Raw genomic sequence first — 26,065 nt, 5'->3', positions numbered from 1 at the left:
CTTAATAATTTGTTAAAATATTTTTCAATCCGTCCAAAACCATTCAAATCATAATTTGTCAATCCATCATTCTACTAATACTCCATTCAATTTATAATTTTATTATCAAACCATATGAACCGCAGAGCACACACCCAGTGAGTAGATAAGTCTATGTTTATGAACTTTTATTCTCAAGGAAATTACTCTTAATAACCCAAAATAAAAATGATGCGAAAAACCATAACGCTTCATTTTTTTATTTTTTGCTTCGAAAAACAGAGAAAACGAAATACAAAAACACAAACGAGAAATTTGTGACGAAACACGTCGTTTCAGTTTTGTAGAGAAATTTTTAGGCAGAGAGAGAGAGAGAGAGAGAGAGAGAAGTGCCGATGCTGCTGTGGTTTTGAGAAATGGTGTTTGTGATCATCTTCACAAGGGTATTTTCTCTCAATTTCCTTGTTTTCTTACAATCTTACTGAATCCCTATTCTTATATTCATATCAAAGCTTCTGCGGAACACCAATTTCAATATGGGTTTGCTAATCTTGAGGATGATGATGGTGCCCTAACGCAGTTTCATCACATGCTTCGAATGCGACCTTTGCCCTCAATTGTGCAATTTAATCAACTCCTAACTTCAATTTCAAGAACTAAACATTACTCCACCGTGATTTCTCTGTTTAGGAACATGAATTTGTTTGAAGTTGGGTTTATCAAGCTTGATAAGATTACATTTAACATCATGATTAATTGTTTCTGTAACTTGAATGGAGATGATTTGGGTTTTTCTGTTTTTGGGAAAATATTGAAACTAGGGAGGGCAATGGATAACCTACCTTGTGGGTATCATGGAGACCCAATCTAAATATATGGGTTTTTTTCTTTTTTTTCTTATCCATTGGGTATGGTAAGTGATATTCTTTAAATATCCACAGGGATGGGTTGGGGATGGATACCCACTAATTTTCCCATATGTTTTTTATTTTTTATTTTTTTTATTTATTATTATTTTTTTTAAAGATCCACAACCAGAACTAAATATACATCCAATCTTTTTATTATTATTATTTTTATTTTTAAGGTTCACAATCATTTTTTTTTAATTTTTAAGATTTACAACCAAAGCTAAATATACATTCAATCTTTTTTCTTTTATTTTTTATTTTTTAAATTTTTTAAATTTTTTTTAAGGTTCACAATCATTTTTTTTTTTTTTTTTAAGATTCACAACCAAAGCTAAATATACATTCAATCTTATTTTATTTTATTTGGCTTAACAATAAAATCAAATACACATTAATTAACATTGTCACATTATTCATGTCAAAGTTTATGCATATTTAGAATTTTTTAAATTTATTTAAAAAAATTAAGGACACTGTCTAATGCAGGTTTCGATTTGCTTTTTTATGTTATTTTATTTTGTTATGTGTTGTAATTTTCAGAATGGTTTCTTGTTCTGAAATTTCAAGTAACGAGTATGAATCTATTTGTTTTATGTTATCACTCAATTTATACAACATATATATATATATATATATGAATATATTTGAAAATAAGGAAATTGTAGAGAATCGAAACAAGCATGAGTTGTGATTGGTTAGAAAGTATGGCTACAAAGATTTATTTGCTAGAAAAACAAAAAGGGGATATAAAGTCTTACTAAATAATTTTTTTTTAAATAAAAGAATTTTTCTTAGTTATGAACAGATTTAACTGAAATCAACTTGTTTCCCAATGTTATGCTTCATTTATTTAGATAGAAAATATTTTTGATAAAAAAAATTAAAAATATATTTTTTTTATATTTGGTGGTGGTGGTGATGGAACGAAAGTGAAATAGAGATTGTGACATAGTGGTGGGGTGATGGCGGCAGTGATAATGGTAGTGGCTATGGTGATGGTAGTGTGATAGTGAAAGTGAGAATAGTGGTGATGGTGTTGTGAAATTAGTAAAAATTTAATTGAAAAAATATTTTTTGTTTTTTAAAAATAACAAACAAAATTCGTGGAGGACTAAAGGAAGAAGATGGAGGATGGATTGGGTGTGGTAAGGCATGGATATCTTAAAATGAGTGGTTCAGATTTGTTAAAAGGTATAATTAGATTTTGGATAAATTAAAATGAATGGTTCAAATTTGCTAAGAGAAAGATGGTTTAATGTCTAAAATGTCTATGGCTAAGAGATCAACAAACAATTCCTTATTTATGCTCTGATGCAATTTAATACGGGTATTATAATACTTTCTTCAAACAGGTTCTTTCACATTTTATTTCTTCAAACAGGCTCTTATAACATTGTAAACAGGTCCTTATAACATGTAGGGGAGAGAGTGAGAGTGAGAGTGAGAGAGAGAGAGAGAGATAGTTGTAAATTTTTTTTTTAATCTTCTACGTTCTTTCACATTTTTTTTTTCAATTACTAAAACTTATTTGATTGTCTCAAAATTATATATTTGATTATTATAAAACAAACTTTTTATTAATTAATTAATTAATGTGTATTTGATTTTGTTGTTGAACCAAATAAAATAAAATAAGATTGAATGTATATTTAGCTTTTGTTGTGAACCTTAAAAAAAAAAAAAAAAAAGTTGTTAGCATTAAATATATTAAAAAAGAAATAAAACAGATTGAAGGTATATTAGCTAAAACCTTAAAAAAAAAAAAAAAAAAAAAAAGAAAAAGAAAAGTTGTTAACATTAAATATATTAAAAAAGAAAGAAAAAAGGTTGAAGGTATAATTAGCTTTTGTTGTGAACCTTAAAATTAAAAAAAAAATAATAAAAAAAAATTTGTTAACATTAATAAATATATTAAAAAAGAAAGAAAAAAGATTGAAGGTATATTTAGCTTTTGTTGTGAACCTTTAAAAAAAAAAAAGTTGTTGTTAACATTAAATATAAAAAATAAAAATAAAATAAAAATGGGGATTAAAGTGGGTTAGGGAAAATTCAAACCCATTAAGAAATGGGGAGGGTGGTACCCACGGAGAATGAGGAATGGGAAAAATTTATTATAGGGGAATGGGGATGGGGAATTAATATCCACCCCATTAACTCCCATTGCCATCCCTAATTGAAACTTGGTTATGAACCAGACACCGCAACCTTCAATACCCTCATCAAGGGGCTTTGTGCTAATATCGCTTCTGCAGTTAAGTTTTTTGATGAAATTGTGGAGAAAGGGTTCCAACCCAATTTCATTACTTATAGCACTAGAATAAATGGACTATGCAAAATTGGTAATAGTAGTGCTGCTATTCTTTTGCTCAGAAAGATGGAAAAACTGGGAGGTTGTGAGCCTAGACTAGTGGAATACAACACGGTCATCGATAGCCTTTGCAAGGACAAACTAGTAACCGAGGCTTTCAAGCTCTTTTCGGAAATGATAGGTAAAGGAATTTCACCAGATGTCGTCACTTACACATCATTAATTCAAGGTGTATGTAGTTTAGGTAAGTGGAAAGAAACTATATGATTGTTGAATGAAATGGTTGGTAAGAATATCTCACCAAATGTTCAAACTTTTAGCATTTTAGTTGATGCACTTTGCAAAGAAGGAAAGGCCAAAAAAGCACAAGATGTGGTTGAATTGATGATCCAAAGAGGTGTGGTGCCGAATGTTGTCACTTATAATGCTGTAATGGATGGGTATTGTCTGGGTGGCCAAGTAGATGAGGCAAGGAAAATGTTTGATGTTATGGTCAGTAGGGGTTGTGCTCCTAATGTTATCACTTATAACATCTTGATAAATGGGTATTGTAAGATCAAAAACATAGATGAAGCCATGAATCTCTTTAAGGAAATGTCTAGAAAAAGATTACTTCCGAATACTGTTACCTACAACACTCTTATTGGTGGCTTGTGCCAAACAAGAAGACCTCGAGATGCACTTTTGGTTCTTGATGAGATGCAAACTCATGGCCAAATTCCTAATCTGATTACTTACTCTACTTTGCTGGATGGCCTATTCAACAACCAATATCTTGATGAGGCATTGGCATTATTTGAAAAGATTGAAACAGCTGGATTAGTTCCTAATATTGTTGTCTATAATAACCTAATACATGGCATGTGCAAAGCTGGGAAGCTTGATGATGCAAGAAAACTCTACTTGAGTCTTTCTTCTAAAGGTTTGAAACCTAATGTCCGCACATACAATATAATGATCAATGGACTTTGCAAGGGAAGGCTACTTGATGAAGCAAGCGAGTTGCTAATGAAAATGGAAGAAGAAGGATGCTCACCAGATTTTTACTCGTATAATATATTGGTTCAAGGATTTCTAGAAAATAATGGAATACAGAAAGCATTGCAACTGCTTCACGTAATGGATGATAGAGCTGTCTCTGTGGACCCATGCACTGTAACCTTGATAGTTAACCTGTTGTTTGATGATGGATTAGATAATTCATCAAAGGAAATGCTTCGTGCTTTTTTTGGCACTGCTTCATTTTCCAAATAACCACCTAGGTTTTCTAAAGCTACTTTTTTCTAAGGCATCTTAATGAGTCATTGTGTCAAGGTGTTGCTGTCACTTAGTCTCCAGTATTATCAACTGAAGAGGAGCTTAGTTTCCTCAATAACAAGTTTGGTTGTTTCATTTTGTAATTGTCTTTGTTTGTGACTGTGTCTATGATTCAGAGATGACTCAATCAATGTGCTTAACAGAGATGCCAGAGGATGTGCAATTGGAGCTCAGTGTGGAAGCAAGTAAGTAGCAGGATTGTTGATACTAGTGTTTTAAAAACCAGACTGGACCAATCGATTCAACCAGTTGACACATCTTCCAGTTTAGGTTCTGAGTCAGATAAACCATCAAATTTGTTATGAACAGAAAATCAACTTTTTTTAACCACCAGGCCATGTTTCTAATATGTTAAATATTTTATAGTCGTTGCATTTTTTTTCTTTCCTTCATGAAAAACAAAATACAGTGGATTTAGTTTTGTAAGTTTGCCTTCGTAAGAGTTTAAAATAATGTGTTAATTGTGTGAATGGTAAATTGAAGTTCATTTCAAGGTTTTTTTTGTTCAGACGGGCCCCTGAGTTATTGCACATTGAGAGTTGAGACAACACAAATTGAAGTTCATTATTGCTGGGGCTTTTGACCTTTGTTTTTTTTGTCTCACTTCTTCTTCTTCTTCTTTTATTTTTTCTATTTTCTATTTTATTTTTATTTTTATTTTTTCAAAAAAAAAAAGATGTATTTTTTGTTTTAATTTCAGAGATCTAATAACTTGTTCATTAATTTTGAATGTTGTGCATTAATTACTTCTTTAAAATTTGTGCAGCCAATCACCATTTGTCTTTAACTAGACTTTATCATATAATCTTGATTATTAGATCGTTTCATGGCTTGGATTCGCTGCACAGGGAATAGATTACTCTTTTCATTCAAAAGGCACTCTTATTATTTATTCTTTCGTCTTCAGACTATCTCAAATTATCAAATTGTTGACCACCAACTCATCTAAAAGCTCAAGCTGTTAGAGAGACAGGTAACTTCATTATTTATGTTATATTCTCAACACAGATGACATAGACTTATCTTCTCATTTTGTTCCTCTTCTAGTTTCGTTAGTTCTTTTGCTTCTTATTTTATCTTCCATTGGCACTCATCAATTGCAGAGTACCAATCTTGGCTTTGCCCATTTTATCTACATGGTTTTTGACTACCTATTAAGCATGGCTGGTCCTATGGATGTCTTGTTTTATTGTACCTCTTTATTTATATTCTTTGACCAGACGACATGTTGGAAACACTTCTCCAACTCCCAGCAGCTCTAAATTTTTTGGGTTAATTTGAGGTCCTATTACTTCTTGCTTCCCATCCTAGGTTGATTCATAATAATGCAGAATGGTGACTTTTATGTGTCTCTCTTGCCAACAATTTTTGCTCTGGTCTTATTTTTACTCTTAGATTATCTGAAGTAGTCGTTAGAAGGAGTTCTGAGACGCATATACATATAGTATACTAGCGGGTGGCCCTATTTCCTCTATGGGGAAGAAAGAAAATTAAAGAACCTGCAAAAATTGGAAAAACTACAATTATTGTTAACCAAGGAAAATAATTCGTGGTAAAGACAAGATACACTTAGACCAGAAAAACTCGTACTCGAAAAAAATAAAAATATGTTATTCTCGAGCACGAGTTTTTGCTAATAAAAAAATTAAATGAATTCAAGTGGAGTTTTCTGGAACGTATCAATAAGCTAGACCTATGCTACGAGTTGTTTCATGCCATAAATAAACTCGAACACTCAAGAAATCCGTGATTCACATGGTTCCCACCGGCGTACACGAATTTTTACGCTTCAAATGGTTAATATGTTCAAGATAATTACGTATTTACAAAATACCGTCTCAATTCATCCTATTTCATCAGATCCGGGATGTGATATGGTTTCGAAGGACGAACCGTATATGGACAGTTCCAATAAGATTTAAAAAAATTCGAAATAAATAAATTTCGCTTTTTATTTTAAGTCCAATATTTGTTGGAATTGATCCTTTAGGCCCAGATGGATCATATCTTGTAAATTTTTTCTTTTTTGTCAATCGAACCTTCTTTTTATCCTTTTCTTTTGTGTTCCTTAGTGACCAAATAATTGGATCTCTATTGCATCAGCTTTCATTTCTTTCTTCCTTGTTCTTTTCCAATACACATATTGCTTATGTTGTAATAATTTCAATATAGTTTTCCATTCCTTCTATGAAATTTTAATTTTCAATGTTCTTTTTCAACTTTTAACATTCAGTTCTTTTTCAAAAAAAAATTGAAACAAGAATTATTTAGATGACCCCAAATAATGGGGACAAGGCTTTGTCGAGTTGAATTGAGTCCTTTTTTAATTTTGATAGGCATTTGGTAATGTTCTGAAAACTTTTGGAGTAGAACATTTGTGAATCTATCCTATAAGTTTTATGATAAAATAGTTGGTAATAATGAATATGTAAGTAAAGAGAGTCTGGTTTTATGCATATACAAGCGAACATTTTTGGTTTGAATTATAACTCTATCCTTAATTTTTCAATCAATGATGCTTTTATTAAAATAAAAAGAACACTAACAAAAGATGCTTTGTATCTTTTATGTTTAGTGTATACAAGGCTGCTTTGTATGATAAAAATAGACAGTGAGAAAATAAACGGTTCATACTAAATTGATCCAAACACGTGTTTTTCGCTATTCGATTAACTTAATTTTTTGTAAACATAATATAAGTGTAAACAGTTTGAATCACTATCTAGTCCGATGAACTATTGGAGAGAGACTCATTATGAGAAGTGGGTTAAAAGTCACTTCCCAATTTTTAACCCATTTTTCTTTCTGACAAAAAAGCCAAAACAACTTTTACCATTTTTTTAAAACACCCCAGAATCTAGTCCATTTTAAGAAACATAAAACTAAGGGGGAGCGCAGATCAGTTGTGGCCATGAAATCTCCAATTCGTCATCCGTTCGCCAGATTGGCAGATTGGAGAAAATCAATCAGCATCGGTTCGCCAATTCGGCAGATGTGCGAATCGGTTTGGCAGTTTAAAATTTGATAAATTTTCAACATAATTCAATTTGTGCACTTCCTCAAATAAAAAAAAAAAGAAAAAAAAAAAGAAGTATTATAGTCAATGACTGAAATAAATATTACAATCACTGCACACCTCATCAAAGAAAGAAAGTTTAAAACTTTAATATATTAAAATCACTGCATGCCTCATCTACATAAAGTATTACAATTTGTGATTCTTAAAATATAAAAACAATTCAAACTACCAAAACCATGAATAGTAATAGAGATTGTATATCTCTGTATTGTTACATCTGTATCTGTTTTTTAAAGCAAAAATCAACCAGTATATATCAACTTTTTTTATTTATTATTTTTATAGGTAGATTTAAAAATCAAAAAATATAGATTGAAAAAACTAGAAACCCGCTAGATATTGATTTGTGATTATGTATCAATTTTAAGCAATATGTAACAATCCCAATCAAACAATTAAGACAAATCGACACAACGATTTTACGTGAAAAAAACCACAATTGGACACCTCCAGTTGTGATAAAAAACCACGGGCAACAGCTACAAAACAATCCACTAAGAAGATAAAAAAAGAATTACACAGGTATACCCTCAATTACCTAGCGAATCCACGCCCGAATTAAACCAACCTCTATGTGCCTCTTCCAACCTCGTCTTCACCTCGGAATTGTCTTGACGATGAGCCACTCCAGAATCCACCAAAGCTTCAGGCTCGAATTCTTTAGAATCCACCGAAGAACAAATCTCTCTTTTGTATAGAACAAACAAATAATCCTTTGATGTATACTCTTTAAACCATGAGTTGAATACTCAATCAAAACATCAAAGAAAACTAGCAAAATATCCCCAGATATAAACCTTAGAACCCAAAAAGAAGATCTGGAGGAGTTATGTCACGACCCCAAACCGCCTCTAGTAGGATGGTGCTGTGATGGCCAGTAATCCGAGATTACCCAAGGCCGATTTCCAAAATCCACACACAACAGAGTATAAATATATGGGACTCACAAGTACGGAAGCAATATATACAAATCAGATTAGTCCATAAGAGCTGTGCGTAAGTCAAATGAAATGGCAAACATCTACACATGGATTACAACTTGGTTACAAATGAAGCAAAGTACAAATTACATCTTGATCAAAAGGCTTCTCAAGCCGACGTGTGCAAAGTACAAATATTACAAGTTGAGAAGCATAATTTTCAGGACTGCCGACGTAAATACAAATCAAGCCGACATAACCAAAAATCCAAAACAAGCTCGCGAATCACATCTAGGTGTCATCGCCTTCTTGCTCATCACCTACATATATATAGAGAGGGTGAGCTTGGATACTCAGTAAATGATATAAATAATAAAGGGTTTGCATGAACAATAGTCGAGGCCCTTTTTCAAAACGATACATATTAAAACTTCATATAACAAGGAATGGACCTCGTCCACCTAACAAATCTTCAAAGCTTCAAGGGATGTTTACTAGCATCAACATATTAAAAATGATGACATTCCGACAAACAAACCCACGCGGTAAATCGTCAGTGGCAAAACAAAACAAGGCAAGGGAGATATCTCAAACAAGGGTGCTACAAAAGTTTAAAGTCCTCTAGCACAAAGGACCTATGTTACAAAGGCTCGTAGCCTCCTAACACGAGAGTACTGCGAAAGTTTAGAGTCCTCCAGCATAAGGGACTTTCAAAACAAGATGTGCAGTTGCATTATAGTTCCCTGGCACTAAGGACTTCCCGAGGAGGTCATCAAAACAAGATAATACATGATATACAAAATAGGGATAATCATTCATGCTTAACAAATACTTTTCAAAACAAAGTAAAACAAAGCTCGTCAAAACATTAATAACATAACTTTATTAGAAATACCACTTACATAGTTCTTCAAATGTCGGGGTCAAGGCAAGTCCTAGTCCTACAAACACATGGCAAAGTCTATTAAATGCACTTCTCAAAACAAGTCTTGCATGCATGCGAATGACCTCGCCATTCTTAAAAAACTAAGTCAAATCAAAACAAAACATAGTTTCCTATAGCTGGAAAACGAGCTGGGAAACTACCAGGTCTAGGCCGAGGTCCCACACCTCCTTGCCGAGGTGTGGCCTCGATGGCCACAGTCAAGGAAATGAAGTCGGGAAAATTTGGGTTTCCCTCTCTTGAAGAACATGACGAACATGAAGAACATGAACATGAGGAAGATGAATGCAAAGATTAAAACTTGCTATTACAAAATCTGAGATTTCATGCTAAGAATCCGAAATCATGGACCTGGGTACCCATATTCAAGGATCTTGAGAGAACAAACACAAAAACATGGTTCTAGATGCAAACTTCCGGATCAAACGAGGCTTTTCTTCAAGAACACATGAAAACCATTTTCTCTTTCTAAAACCAACTTCAAATCAATGCATGACGTGCAGAACAAGTTTGATCGTGCAATGCAGCTAGATGATCAATAAGAACAACAAGAGTAGGTTAAGATTCTAACCTCAAAGCTCGAATCTAACGGTTCAAGCTCCAACGATCAAGTTTGGAAGTTCACTCTCTCTCGCTCAAAACTTCTCCTTCTCCTTCCTAGAGGCTCTCTCTCTAAAAGACAAGATTTGATACAAAATGATATGTTTTCTCGACAGTCACTGACTTAACCCTCTGCTGGGACATGTGGCATCGGCTGATTGACTCTACTCAAAAAGGTGACTGACTTGACAAGACAAGACCATGACAAAGTGTGTTCAACAAGCTAGACGGCAAGAGCACTTCGGCAAGTAGGGTGACAACGACATCGGCTTGGAAGGACAACACGTGACTAAGCTGTGCCACACCTTGGCCTAGATGTGCCACACCTCGGTCTAGGTCATACCATTCCAGGAACAAAATCACTAGAGTGCAAGGATAAACATCCCGGCCTAGATGATACACATCTCGGCCTTGGTGCTGAACACCTCGGCCTAGATAGAGACATCTCGGCAAATATGCCAGGGTGAAGATGGAGGTCAACCGAAGTGGTCACAAGATAGTTCTAAGTGTAGAAAGGTTCCAAGCTGTCTAGGCTTAAGATGACCTCGGCAACACACCAGGCAAGAACAAAGTATGCAAGAAACACTCAAGTAAAACAAGACAAGATTTGCAAATGCACATAACAGAACAAGATCATACATAAATGTATGCAAGTATGACTAAGTTGAAGTGAGGGTTGTTACATCCTACCCCCCTTAAAGAAGTTTGGTCCCCAAACTTGAATTACCTTGCTCCAAAAACAATTCTGGATGTCGGACTTTCATTTCCTCTTCCATTTCCCATGTAGCATCCTCACCGTAATGCTCCTTCCATTCAACTTTTACCATTGGTATCGACTTACTTCTCAACTGTTTCACCTGCCAATCGAAAACCCGTATCGGCTTCTCTTTGTAGCCTAAATCTTCATTAATTACAATTCTGGAATAGTCGATCACATGTAGTGGATCTCGAATATACTTCCTCAACATCGAAATATGAAACACATTATGGACATGGCTCAATCCTGGCGGCAAAGCAAGTCTGTAGGCAGCGAGGTTAACCTTCTCAAGAACTTCAAAAGGCCCGATGTAACGGGGTGCTAACTTACCCTTCTTCCCGAATCTTGTAACTCCTTTCATCGGCGAAATCTTTAGGAACACATGGTCCCCGACTTCAAATTCCAACTCTCTTCTTCTCTGGTTGGCATAACTCTTCTGTCGACTCTGTGCGGTTTTGATTCTTTGCCGAACGACCTTAATCTTCTTAGTTGTTACTTGAATTAACTCGGGACCAAGCAGAGCTTTGACTCCTACCTCGGTCCAACATATCGGCGACCTGTACTTCCTTTCATACAACGCTTCACACAGCTCCATGCCAATGCTAGCTTGATAACTGTTGTTGTAGGTAAATTCCACCCATGGCAAATGTACTCCCCAACTTCCTTGGAGGTCCAATACACATAGTCTAAGCATATCTTCAGGTGTCTGAATCATTCTCTCTGTTTGCCCATCAGTTTGGGGTTGAAAAGCTGTGCTAAACCTCAACTCGGCCCCGAAAGCTCTTTGTAGGCTTTGCCAAAATCTGGAAACCAACTTCGGATCTTGATCCGATACAATTGACATCGGCACTCCATGAAGTCTAACAATCTCATTCACATATAACAAAGCAAGTTTGTCGCCGTTGAAGGTGGTCTTAACTGGCAAGAAGTGTGCTAACTTAGTTAGTCTATCCACGATAACCCAAATCGAATCCATACCCTTTTGTGTCTTCGGCAAACCAACCACAAAGTCCATGGAGATGTGCTCCCATTTCCACTCAGGAATCGGTAAAGGTTGAAGAAGCCCTGCTGGTCTCTGATGTTCTGCTTTCACTTGTTGACAATACAGACACTGCGACACGAACTCGGCTATTTCTCCTTTCATATTCGGCCACCAAAACGTTTGCTTCACATCCTGATACATCTTGGTGTTCCCTGGGTGAACAGCAAACTTGGAACCATGAGCTTCCTGCAAAATTTTTCTTTTCAACTTTGGGATGTCGGCCACACACAATCTTCCTTCGAACTTGAGCACTTGATTCTTTATGGTGTACCTTGATCTCGGCTTTGTGATAATCTCATCGGCTACCTTCTTGAAGAATTTATCCTCCATCTGTCTTGTCTTTACTTCCTCAACAATAGTCGGCTCCACTAAGATCGTGGTTAGATATGCCAGATTTCCAACCATCTTTTTGCTCAAAGCATCGGCTACGGTGTTAGCTTTACCTGGATGATATTGAATTTGCATATCGTAATCTTTCAACAACTCAAGCCATCTTCTCTGCCTCATATTCAATTCCTTCTGAGTGAACAAGTACTTTAAACTTTTATGATCTGTAAAAACCTAACAAGAAGCTCCATACAAGTAGTGGGGCCAAATCTTCAAAGCAAATACCACGGCTGCTAATTCTAAATCATGGGTGGGATAGTTCTTTTCTTGTGGCTTCAATTGACGAGAGGCATATGCTATGACCTTACCTTTCTGCATTAATACACAACCTAGACCCTTACGCGAAGCATCACTATAAACATGAAGCTCTTCATTACCTGATGGTTGTACAAGAACTGGTGCTGCAACTAACCTCGTCTTCAACTCCTGGAAGGCTGCTCCCCTATCCTTAGTCCATTCGTAAGCCGCTCCCTTCTTAGTCAGTTGTGTCAACGGGATTGCAATCCTTGAGAAATCCTTCACGAACTTTCTGTAATAACCTGCCAATCCCAAAAAACTACGAACCTCGGACACATTAGTCGGCCTCGGCCAATTCACAACGGTTTCAATTTTACTGGGATCGACCAAAATACCATCTTCATCAATTACATGACCCAAAAACGAAATAGTGGAAAGCCAAAACTCACACTTGTTAAACTAGCATACAATTTCCGATCCCTCAAAGTCCGTAGGGTAAGTCTCAAATGATCCTCGTGTTTAGCTTTACCATTAGAGTAGATCAATAGATCATCGATGAAGACAACCACAAACTCATCTAGATATGGCTTAAAGACTCTGTTCATCAAATCCATAAATGCTGCAGGGGCATTGTCATTCCAAAAGGCATTACTAAGAACTCGTAGTGGCCATACCTCGTCCGAAAAGCAGTCTTCTCAACATCCTCGGCTTTGACTTTAAGCTGATGGTAGCCCGACCTAAGGTCAATTTTGGAAAAGACTCGAGCTCCTTGCAACTGATCAAACAAATCATCTATCCTCGGCAACGGGTACTTATTCTTAATGGTTACCTTATTCAGTTCCCGGTAATCAATACAAAGACGAAGTGTACCATCCTTCTTCTTAACAAACAAGACGGGTGCTCCCCAAGGTGAAGTGCTCGGCCTAATAAAACCCTTATCTAGCAACTCTTGCAGTTGAAGTTTCAATTCTTTAAGCTCGGCGGGGGTCATCCTATAGGGTGTTTTAGAGATGGGCTGGGTTCCCGGCATGATGTCAACAGTAAACTCTACCTCTCTATCAACTAAGTGACCCGGCAAATCATTTGGAAAAACGTCGGGGAACTCGTTAACAACTGGGACGTCGGCTAACTCAACACTTCCATTCAGATTACTTAGCACACTACACAAATAACCTTGACACCCTTTTTGGATCAACCTATAGGCTTTCATGGACGAGATTAAGTAAGGTGGGGATACTACTCCTTTACCCTGAAACGTGACCTCGGTTAGGTTTGGGGGTTTTAATGTGACACTTTTAGAAACACAATTTATGGATGCGTGATTTGCCACTAACCAATCCATCCCCAATATAACATCAAAATGAGTTATGTCCAATGGCATTAAATCAGCTAACAATTCAACATTCCCAATCACAACAACACATGCTCGATAGATGGATGCAACATTCATGGATCTCCCAGATGGAGTAGATACAGATAACACATAATCAAGGGGTTCTAGTTTCCTATTAATCTTCTCGGCAAACTTAACAGAAATGAATGAATGCGTAGAACCCGAATCAATCAATACATATCAATTTTGAGAGCAAATTGGGAGTATACCTGACACCACTGTCTTAGCATTCTGAGTGTCTCCTGGTACCAGTGCAAAAACTCTGCCTTGCCTCATCGGTCCTTTCCCAACGTTACCCTTTTGTATGGAACCCGAGGTATTCTCATCTTTCTTACCATCATCAGCCCTTGTTTTAGGACAGTCCCTCACAAAATGACCTATTTCACCACATTCGTAATAGGCTCCAGACGCCCGACGACAGACCCCGAAATGTGGCTTCCCACAACTTGAACATGTCGGCTTAGTTCCACTTTCCTGCCTTGGGTTGCTTGAACTGCCAACATTCGCTTTCTTCTTGGTACCAAATTGTGCTCGGCGATGGTCATAACTCTGTCTCTTCCTCTGGCTCTCTCCCGAACTCTAGTATCGGTTCAAGTTAGCTTCGGCTAGAATGGCCTTGTCCAATACCCCGGCGTAAGTCGGCATGTTGTACATGTTAACTCGGTCTTGTATCGGTCCACGAAGCCCACTCTCAAACTTCCTAGCCTTCATATATTCATCGTTGACCATGTGGGGTGCATGCCTCGCCAGCTCGGTAAAGGGACGGTCATACTCAGCTACTGTTCTATTGCCTTGCGTCAAATTCTGAAATTCGGTAGCCTTGCGATCTCGTACACTTAAGGGAAAATGCTTGGTGTAAAACAACTCCAAAAATCGGGTCCAGGTCAAGTCTAGATTGCTTTCTCGAACCATCATCGACCATCTGCGAGCGTCATCATCCAGTGTAAAGGCTGCTAATGTCACTTTCTGGGTGTCGGTGCTGGGAAAGATCTCGAACAGCTTCTCCATTTCCAAAACCCACGCTTCGGCCTTCATCGGCTCTATACCCCCTTGGAATCTCAGTGGCTTCATTTTCTTGAACTCCCTGATCAACGCTATTGTGCCGTCCCTATATAAGGCTGGCTGTGGGAGTACTTGTGGTATCGGAGGAGGTGGAGGTGGAAGCGGAACTGCATTTCGGCCGTTTGTCTGTTCGGCCTGAGTCGAAGTTGCACTAGCGTACTGCTATCTTGTCTGCCTTAACTCGCGGGCTAAACCTTCAACTAACCTTTCCAGTCTGTCTAATCTGTCCTCGGACCGATCTCGGCCAATGGGAGGTCTACCTCTCCTCATGATGTTATGAGTATGCAAAGTATGACTTCAAAATAAATAAACAAATAAACACGTAGGCAAGTAACAATTAGGCATGCCGAGACGATGCACACCTTGTTCACATAACAAGCACTATGATGCAATCCTAACATCCTTCTAAGGGAAAATCCTATGCTCTTTAGGACTCAAAGTGTGTGAATAACATATACTAAGGAACTTGTGCTCTGATACCATTCTGTCACGACCCCAAACCGCCCGGGATGGTGCTGTGATGGCCAGTAATCCGAGATTACCCAAAGCCAATTTCCAAAATCCATACACAACAGAGTATAAATATATGGGGCTCACAAGTACGGAAGCAATATATACAAATCAGATTAGTCCATAAGAGCTGTGCGTAAGTCAAATGAAATGGCAAACATCTACACATGGATTACAACTTGGTTACAAATGAAGCAAAGTACAAATTACATCTTGATCAAAAGGCTTCTCAAGCCGACGTGTGCAAAATACAAATATTACAAGTTGAGAAGCATAATTTTCAAGACTGCCGACGTAAATACAAATCAAGCCGACATAACCAAAAATCCAAAACAAGCTCGCGAATCACATCTAGGCGTCATCGCCTTCTTGCTCATCACCTACATATATATAGAGAGGGTGAGCTTAGATACTCAGTGAATGATGTAAATAATAAAGGGTTTGCATGAACAATAGCCGGGGTCCTTTTTCAAAACGATACATATTAAAACTTCATATAACAAGGAATAGACCTCGTCCACCTAACAAATCTTCAAAGCTTCAAGGGATGCTTACTAGCATCAACATATTACAAATGATGACATTCCGGCAAACAAACCCACACGGTAAACCGTCAGTGGCAAAACAAAACAAGGCAAGGGAGATATGTCAAACAAGGGTGCTACAAAAGTTTAGAGTCCTCTAGCGCAAAGGACCTATGTTCCAAAGGCCCGTAGCCTCCTAACACGAGAGTACTGCGAAAGTTTAGAGTCCTCCAGCACAAAAGACTTTCAAAACAAGATGTGCAGTTGCATTATAGTCCCCAGGCACTAAGGACTTCCCGAGGAGGTCATCAAAACAAGATAATACATGATATACAAAATAGGGACAATCATTCATGCTTAACAAATACTTTTCAAAACAAAGCAAAACAAAGCTCGTCAAAACATTAATAACATAACTTTATTAGAAATACCAGTCACATAGTTCTTCAAATGTCGGGGTCAAGGCAAGTCCCAGTCCTACAAACACATGGCAAAGTCTATTGAATGCACTTCTCAAAACAAGTCTTGCATGCATGTGAATGACCTCGCCATTCTTCAAATCTAAGTCAAATCAAAACAAAACACAGTTTCCTATAGCTGGAAAATGAGCTGGGCAACTACCAGGTCTAGGCCGAGTGTAGACACCCCATTTTTGACAGCCCTTAAGACTTGGGCACCACTGATGTTTTACTTGGTGGAGAAAGGTGTGCAGGGTAAATGTTCAGTTTCTTCGGCTAGGAGAGAGGAAAATCCTTCAAAACACTTTGTTTAGGGGTTTGGAGTTGAAGAAGAGAGGAAAGGAGAGGAGAAAATTAGTTTGGGAGAAGTTCGGCATGAATCCGGGTAGAAGCGAGTCGAGCAGCCCTCGCTAAATCGGGCTTATCTGTCTGTACACTTGGAGTTTAGCTATGGGGCCACCACCGTTGGAAAGCTTACTTCCGGGGCTTCATTTTGCACTCAAGAATCTCTTAAAGCCAAGTTCGGGTGGGGGAGATATGAGCAGCTGAAGTTGGGCATCATCCCGGTTGGATCGAATCTGCGCGGCTTCACCAAAATGGGCATAACTTTTTCCACAGGAGGAATTTTAATGCAAGGTTTGCGCCATTGGAAAAATAACTTCCGGGGCTTCAATCTGGGCATCCACCGGCACTTTTTGACCTCATCAGCCACCCATCGGTACTCCATTTATCCGGCCGGCCAGTATAAATTGCAGGTCGGCAATATATTATGCCGACCGGCCATTTATTTTGCCGATGACCTCCTTTCATGGCCGATATGACCCTTTTTCACCCCTCAAGCATGGTGCATGCCAGCTGTGCCAGCTATTCTCCATTCAAACCCTCTGTCCGAGATTTTGGCCTTTTGGGGGGAAATTTGAATTGTTTTCCCCCCCCATTTTCCCCCCCTTTCCTTAGCCTCTCTCCCTCTATATAACCAGCCCTCCGCCACCATTTTGAAGGGTTGAAAAAACCAGCTGAGGCACCATTATAGATACAACCCTATATCTATACATTCAACCCCCCCTCTTCCAAGCTCTAAAGTCCATTATCCTTGGCCATTTACACACCAACCCATAGCACCATACCTCCAACCTCCATTGCAGCCATTGGAAGTTGTTTTCCAGAGCCTAGGAGTGCTGCAACTCAAGCCAAGGAGCTGCCAAAGACAAGTCTTCAAGGGTAAGCTTCCATTTTCCCTTTTCTAGCATTTTCTTGATTCATTTATAAGCCATTCTTTCTTGCTGTTTTGAGCTCCGGCCAAAACTGAAAGTACCCTTTATTTGAGCTCTATTTCATGTTTCATTAAGGGACTTTTGTCATTTGCGGTCCCCATCTTGCACTTGCTTCATTATCCCCCTTGTATGCCATAATCTTGCATAGTATTTTTGGCCTGTGTGTGATCTGTTTTGGAGCATGATGTAAACTTTAAGTGAGCTTATTTTGAGCCCCTCTTCAACATTGAAGAAGGGCTCATCACTGTTTGGGACCTCCATGTGCCACTTGTCATTATATCCCTCTTTGGTCCCCATTTTTGCATGATAGCCCATCATGCTTCTGTTTTTGGTCCTTTTACAGAACTGAAAACAGTCTTATTTTGACCCATTCTTCATGTTTCATTCGGGGTCTTTGGCTATTTGATGAATTTTTTGTATACTTTGTGTTTTGACCTCTTTTGGGCCCTACCTTGCATAGCATGTTGAGCATACTTGTATATTGTTTTGGGGGTTGCCATAAACTGTAAGTAGTCATATTTTTGGTCCCTCTTCAGTGTTGTAGAAGAGCTTTTTTCTGTTTGGGCTTTGCATCTACCACTTGCTTCATTATCTCACATTTAGGGCCATTTTTGCATGCTAGTTTTGCCACCCTTTTGTTTGCTGTTTGGCCATGCTTTGAACTGTAAAAATGCTTGTGTAGGGGCTGCCTTGCTTCTGTCTTTTCATTCCATGTACCAATTATGCATGCTTTGTATAGCTGTAAGCCATTTCATGTACCTAGTTTTGTATTTCGGGAGAAATCCCATGCATCGGGTGTCATTTCGCCTTGTTTCGGGGCTGTTTTGCCCCTCATTTTGCTACTGATTTTTGCATGTTTGCATATCATATTCCATGTCTTTACCATGTCTCATTAGAGTGGCATTCCGTGCCTTAGGGTCGGTCCTCGGTTTGCGTGCATGTGTGCACGTACTTCGAGAGTCTCATTTTCATCTAATGGCCACTGATGTGGGTGTGGCTGAGGTTCACTCACATTGGTGTAAGTCCATCTTGCATTGTGTATGCCATGTTTCAATGCGTTGTGCATGTTATGTTGTTAGCATTGTGTGTGCCATGTAGTTGTATTGCATGTTTGTATGTTTGCTTGCATGCTTAGGTCGCATGTGCATTGTTATGCATTGCCTCGCCTCTTGACCAACCATGATTGAGGTTGGGCCCCTTGTATGTTTTGTGTGCATTGCATTTGACATTGAAATGCATACTTGACTCTTTGGCCATCATGCATCGAAATGCGTGATTGGTGGCCCGAGGGTCGAGGGTCATGCTCCCTTGAGTCCCTTGCATGATAGGGAGTGTGCCCGCGCATACATGTGCTTGAAATTCTATGCCATGCACTGTCTGTCCTTGTTGATGTCAAAAACCAGCTTCTGCAGGAAGTTTCTGCCGACCGGCACTGAAGAATGCCGACCGGCAAAGGATATGAGGCCGATGGACTTGAAACCAGCCGATGGAAATTTCTCGTGGCCGGTGGTCATTTCACTTAGCCGGTGGTGTTATGCAGTTCTCATTGAAGATACCCTGAGACTTTGGCAATTTTCAGAGGAGCAGGGCAGCATTAACAGAGGCAGCAGTGGCATGGTATGGGTTTCCGAGCAAAATGGACCGAGCATGCATCATTCGCGCATTCCGAGGCACGGCTGCGGCCACCTTCTGTCTGCATTTATTTTGTTAATTAATTAAGGGTCTGTAATAATTAATTAGCTAGGATAGTTGATTTGTTATTCGAACTGTATTATTCTTTCGGTCCCTCCGAGCGAGGGCAAATTTGTAATAAGTGTGGGTGCGTGTGTGCATGTCTTCCAACCCCACGTCTTTCTTCCCTTTTATTTACCTGCTTATGATGGTAGACTAGGGCATATTTAAATTAGCATACCTTATGCTATGCATGCGTGCATTCATACATTTGTCTTGCATGCACCAGGCTCGGTACATCATGCTAACTGCACTCGTATTTCAATTCCAAGTTGAGTATTTGTTAGTTGCAGCACTTCACATGCCATGTTTAGGATAGCCGAGCCTGTTTAGATTACATCTTTGCATGTGTTGCATTAGCCATTTCAAATATGAACTAGGATCATGCATGTGATTACTAACTAGTTTCTGTTTTGGCTTGGAGTACTAAGTGAGCTTTTATGCTTTAGCATACCGCATGCGTGTGAATGCTATCATGACAGCATGCTTACCATGTGGCTAGATGCTTACGTGATAAACTGTTTGAATGCCTGTGGATGAAGGTCGAATTGCTTAAATTGGGATAATTCATTAAAACTGTGAGTTTTAAGCCCACTAGATAGTGGCAAAACCATCTTTTCTAAAAGCCCACTCGAGGGTGGCAAAACCTACATTTTACCCTACTTGCGAGTAGCAAACCATTTTCAAAACAAACATGAAATGTTTTGTTCCAATTTAGGCGATTTGGTCTATACTTGTTTGCTGTGCGCACAACATAGTAATTCTAGGCTAATAACCAAAATAAGAACACATAACGTTTTCAAAAACGGATATCACAGTTAGTAGAGGCCAATCTTCGGATCGGGCGAGAGGGGGTGCTCATAGCTGACCTTCCCCGATCGTACCCAAGTTCTCGAGCCGAGGCAACTTTGGTGATGACGGACACGTGGCCTTTGGCACCGAGTTAGGGTTTCCTAAATTCTCCCATAAAAAATATTTAGGTGGCGACTCTGTATCTGGCAAAGCAGTCCATGTTTGGCACTTCTTTTCAAAAAATCTGTTTCTCAAAATGATTTGCCGGATTTGGACTCTTTGGTTCAAGATTAAGAACCGTGACACAAATCGAGTCCGAACTGTAGCGGGGTCCCTCGCAGACGTGCTACAGTTTCTGGCGACTCTGCTGGGGAATTTAGAGAGCTTGACTCGAACTCATGATATCCTATTTTGATTTCATTTATGTGTCTCTTTGCATTGCATGTGCATTGGTGCGCCTAGGACACCGTGTTTGCCATCTGCCATTCCTGAACGGTTTGCCAGAGGCTTGACTTTGTCAAAGCATGCCATAAGGCTGACCGGTTATGGGCTCTGACAGTATGGGAACACAAACCCCGATTTTTACCAGGGCACCTTTTTTGACCATTCGACCTAGTGCATATTGAAATCCATAGTGACCATTCCAAACTAGGACAGGTTGCTCACCCGATGTTAGGTTGTTTGAAACCACTGCGTGCGTAGTGAAACCCTAGCTCCTGACAAAATAGGACAGGGAAACCCTACCCCAACATAAGGGTGTTTTGGCTCTCATTTGCTTGCTATGTGCTTTTTGGAGTTGGCCTCTACAGGAACGCATATACCAGTTTGCAAGTCTGGGTATCAGGCCTGTGGGCATCAGCATCAGTTTTTGGGGAATCAGTTTTACCTAAGGGTATCGGTTTACAGGCAGAATTTGGGGCATAATTCAGTAAAGAGTGCAGTCATTCAGCTATGCTCATATCTGTTTTGGTGAAATCAGGCTAAGGTGCTGTCTGTTTTCTTTCTTGCCAGGTAGTCTTGGAACCATAGCTTCAGAAGGCTTCACTATCCCCCGAGTACATTGAATTTGTGTTGATAGACTTTGTCAGGTCAGAGACTCAATTCAAGGGTAATCAGGGCCAGAGCAGGCTAGTCAGGCACAAATCATCAGTTCAACAGTCTTCAGATCAGCAGTCATTATCCATCTCGCCTGTGTGCAATTGGGTTGAGATATCTGCTTTTGCCACAGAGACAGATATACCGGTTGCTCAGTTAGATCAGGACAATATGTCGAGTCTGGAAGAGATGGTGCGCCAACTCCAGGATAGTATGAAAGCCATGCAGCAAGATGCTGTCCATCAAGCAGAATTCGCCAAGCAACAGGCCGTGGTCATAGCCCAACAAGCAGAGACAATTGCCAGGCTAGAGCAGCAAACTGGAGTATCTACTTCACACCAAGCTCCTCCCCCACCAAGGGTTCCGATACCCGAGGAGACACCAAATGTCCAGGCAGATACGGACATTCCAACAGGACCGGCTCCGCCCCCAATTTTACCCCAACTGTCCAAAACACCTACCAATCTACCGAACTCTCCCTTCGAGTTCGAGGTCGACCCCACAGCGTTGAAGTTGAGCAAGCTTGAAAAGTTGTTCAAGAAATCCCAGGGGGTAAAGTCCATCCCGGGCATTGAGGACGGGTACACCGACGCAGCTGTAACTCTGCCGGACAGGTTCAAGATGCCTCACATCGACCGTTTTGATGGGTCAGGAGATCCCATGGTCCACCTGAGCTTGTTTTCAGATGTTTTGCGCCCGATGGGCTTGACAAGATTACAGAAGCTCTCCCTTTTCGGCAGGACCCTGTCGGGTATTGCGGTCACCTGGTATGCCAAATTGGAGGATTCAGTGAAACGAAGCTGGGAGGAGATGGCCGAGGCCTTCGTCGCACAATATTCATACAATACCCAAATCGAGATTACGACCCGTGATCTTGAGACGATGAGGTAGGAGCCGAATGAGAGCTTCTCAGAATTTGTAGCCCGCTGGAGGGCCAAGGCTTCAATGATGACCTTTAGGCCCACTGACAAAGATCAAATTCGGATGATTGTGTGCAATCTCCAGCCCAAGCTAATGCAGAAAATGATCGTAATCCCCTTCCCTACCTTTCCAGACTTGCATGAGATGGGAGTGCAGATCGAGGATGCTATGAAGCAGGGCCTCTTTGACCAGGAGAAGGAACAGCCTAGGAGGGCGTTTACCCGCAGTTCGAATGCGACCACCAGCGGTGACGCAGCTGCAAGATCTTCCGAAGTCGGCATGGTCGCCACCACCACACCAAGAGCAGCCACCCCCTTTGTTGGTGCATCCACTTCAAACCCCCAAACTTCAGACTATCTGCCCCGAGGCAAGAGGGTTTTCACCCCACTCTATATGTCTTTGTCTAAAGCCCTGGGGGTCCTACTCAAGAAAGGACATCTGAAACCGTTAGAGCAACGGCCTCTACCCGATCCTCTCCCTCCAAAGCATGACCCGACTAAGTACTGTGTTTTCCATCAACAAACCGGTCATGACACCGACTATTGCGTCCGTCTCCGCCACGAGATACAAAATTTGATTGACAACGGTGTCATCCCCGCACCAGGTCCTGCAAAGTCTATCGGCACTTGATAAGTGAACTTGTGGGGGGATAATGTGATGTGATCGAGGGATGAACCACCTGCGGGCGGCACTCAGTTTACTCTAGATGTGGTGTATGGCACGCACTATTTTGAGCATTTGTGAATGCTAGTTTTGTACATTCTGACTTGGGTATTGGGTCAGTCTTGTTGTGTTGTTTTGAGTCTGTCTCTTTGTCTCGAGTTAATCTTTTTGATTAAGGGTCTGTCTTGTTGTATCGAGCCAGTCCTGTTGTATAGGAGTCGGGTGATTCCGGGGGGTGTTACCTCGGGCGTCAGCATTTTGTTTTGTGCTTGTCTTTTCGTTTTGTTTTGAGTCTATTTCTGCCAGGGAGCCAGTTGTACCGACAGATTTGAATGAAACAGCAGTGGTTTTTCACGCTCTTGTGTTTGCCTCGGCCATGTGCCAATTGTGCCAAAAAGTTCTAAATGAGACGGCAGTATTTGACTAAAGAACTCTGTCTTTTCTGTGCCTTGAAATCATTGTATCGACCTAAGTTTTTCAAAACTTTTTTTAAACACTGCGGTGAAAACGAAGAGGAAGGAATTCCTCGGGATTTGCAAAACTTTGATCATTTGAGAGAAAGAGAGGCGTGCCAAGCCCTTAATGAATGAAATCATGCTTGTTAGCGTAAGTACTGAGAAGGACCCTGGCTTGATCCAGACTGGTTTCACACTATCTTCAGTGCGAGCGATTTGTCGCTTTCTTAAAAACTTTCAAAAACAAAATGTTTTGCGCGGTCCCGCGAAGACCTGTGTGGAATCGCTCCTGAGATTGTGCAGCCTAGGATCGCTCTCAGCCTCGAGACTCAACCCCTTCGCTTCCAAACCTTGAACTTGAATTCAGAAGGTTCAACGGTCAACTACGATGTGAGGCCTGTGTGGCCAGATTTGAAGCAGCCTTCGAATAAGAGGCCAGGAAAGTCAGATCAAAAGATCAGATCTCATCAGAAGAAGCTTACAAAGCTAGAACTGGAGCCATTCTCTTGGATTCAGATAATTTCAGGATCTCAAAACCATTTGGCATGGACTCGTTACACTTTTACCCTTTGAGAGGCTCGCTGGGCCGAAAACCCAGAAGGGCGACTCAGGCAAAAGTTAAAGCAGGAGAAAAATACAAAAAAGAAGCAAAAAAAAATACAAAAGAAAAGAAAAAAAAGAAAGAGAACAAAAAAGAAAGATGCAAAGAAAAGAACAAAAAAAAAGAAAATCAAAAAAAGAAAAGAAATGAAAAGAATTGAAATGAAAAGAAGAACAAAGCTCGCAAGGTCGAAAACCCGCAACGGGCGCCTTGGCAAAAGTTAGAGCCTAAAAAGGAGAGGATAATACCCGAGTGTACCTTACCCCGAACTACGTAAGGCTTGATTCCCATCTTTGGGATACGTAGGCAACTTCATTCTGAAGTCCAGCCATAAAACACTCCAAATTCAACTGTGTCCATGTGATGGTTCTAATCGTCTTTGTCTTTTCTGTATCTGGGAGTTCGGTTGCAATCATCGCTCTGAGGACTGATTACAATACACTACGGTGCCATTCAGACAAGGGGCAACGTTCCGTTTCCATTCAATGCACCGCGGTGTCATTCAAACAAGGGGCAACTTTCCGTTGCCATTCAATGCGCTGCGGTGCCGTTCAAACAAGGGGCAACTTTCCGTTGCCATGCAGCTTCCCTCCAGCAAGGGGTAATTTTCGTCCAAATCCGAGGTTGTACGTCTCAAGAGTAAGTTCCGCGCTTGTTAAGCATCGGCCGTTTGCAAAAATAGTTTTTGAGAATTTTTATTGAGGTTGACTAATTTTCTCGAAAATTGTTCTATCTTTTCAAAAAACTGGACCATTTCTTGGACCCAAAAAAAGGAAAATTTTCAGTGCTCATAGCCTGACTTGCATGATTTCAAATCAAAAATCGAACAAGTGTGTTAATCTAACTCTCATGTTGGTCAAAATTGTTTTCGTAGAAAACCAAAAAAAAATGGTCAAAATGATGAACTAGGGGCACAGTTGAGTCAGGTGTTCTGTCTTTCCCCCGTCATCAACTACTCGCTAAGAAGGGCACCCTACCTGCCAAGAAGGGCACAACTGAAGTCAACAACAAAAGGGCCGAAAAGCTCTCTCATCCTCCAAGCAACGAGGTATCGAGCCAAGTGCGAAGCACGAGTTGGAATGGATCATGATATCCCATTCCCTCCTCTGGGCAGATCTAATCACGTCCAAACTCCCCAGCAGAGCATCGTCAACCGATGTCAGCTGCAGATTTGCTACACACCCAATTATAGCGCAGCCCCTCTGTGGAAGAAACTCACTGTTCTGAACAAGAAGAAGAATCTAGCAGAATGCTAGGGGCAAGACCCTGCAACTTCCTGTTTATTCATCAACCACCCTGGGGAGGGATGAAAATGAGAGATTAACGAATAGAGAGATGTACACTGAGAGAAAAAGTGAGGAAAATGGTTTTTTCAGAAAAACAGAGCTTGAGGGCCGAGTGATGTGAGAATCACAAATGAGAAAGGGTGGGAAACAATACCCCGTGAAATAGGCTCCCTGTGCACGTCTGTGTGTCGTGTCTTTTGTCTTGTCTCGATTCTTGTCTTGAGTCGTTCCGAGCGTGTCTCGATGTGTTTAGGTTGTTTACCTTTTGTTTTTCGTTGTTGAGTCTTTTTCACTGTGTTCATTCGTAGGCTCAATACTCGGTTAAGAACTCTTTTCTTAATTTCAAAAATAAAATTGTTTTGTGCTTAGAGTGCTGTGCCATTCTTCACGTTTGTGCAAAACAAGATTCATTCTTTCATAAAATTGCAGGGTTCAACCCAGGTCATGTGAGAACAGTAAAACCAGGACCTATCTGAAGCTACATGGGTTCCGGACTGTAAAGCAAAAGAAAAGAGGGAAAATCGAAGCATCTGAGTGTGTTTCACCTTCAGCAAATTCCGTGATTATACTCCGAATGTATCTCTTCAGGCCTTGTCACTACTCCGAAGTATGGGTGTGCCCCTACCTCAAGCTCAAGATCAGGTCTACTTCAAGCCAGAATGGCAATCAAAGTGCTTCCTCAGAAAACCAGTCCTTGCCAGAAAAGAAAGGTAGTAACTGCGTTTTGGAAGTATAAGCAAGAGTAACCCACTTTCAGCTCAAATTGTTTCTGCGGAATTTTCAATTCATGTCTTCGATGCGTAGCTCATCGTCAGTCGGC

General features: G+C 39.9%; 1 protein-coding gene and 1 pseudogene across 2 annotated transcripts in view; both read left to right on the top strand.

The window, feature by feature from the left end:
• LOC114314054 (uncharacterized) overlaps positions 1 to 26,065 on the top strand; it is a 287,622-nt gene that overhangs the window by 246,169 nt on the left and 15,388 nt on the right. The window lies entirely within an intron of this gene.
• LOC114302492 (uncharacterized) lies at positions 245 to 4,593 on the top strand (annotated as a pseudogene).

This window comes from Camellia sinensis, chromosome 1 (genome assembly GCF_055761805.1).
Source record: "Camellia sinensis isolate YWXY chromosome 1, ASM5576180v1, whole genome shotgun sequence".
NCBI classification, from domain to species: Eukaryota; Viridiplantae; Streptophyta; class Magnoliopsida; order Ericales; family Theaceae; genus Camellia; species Camellia sinensis.
The sequence above is the reverse complement of the archived record's forward strand: the minus strand, read 5'-3'. Positions and strand labels throughout refer to the sequence as shown.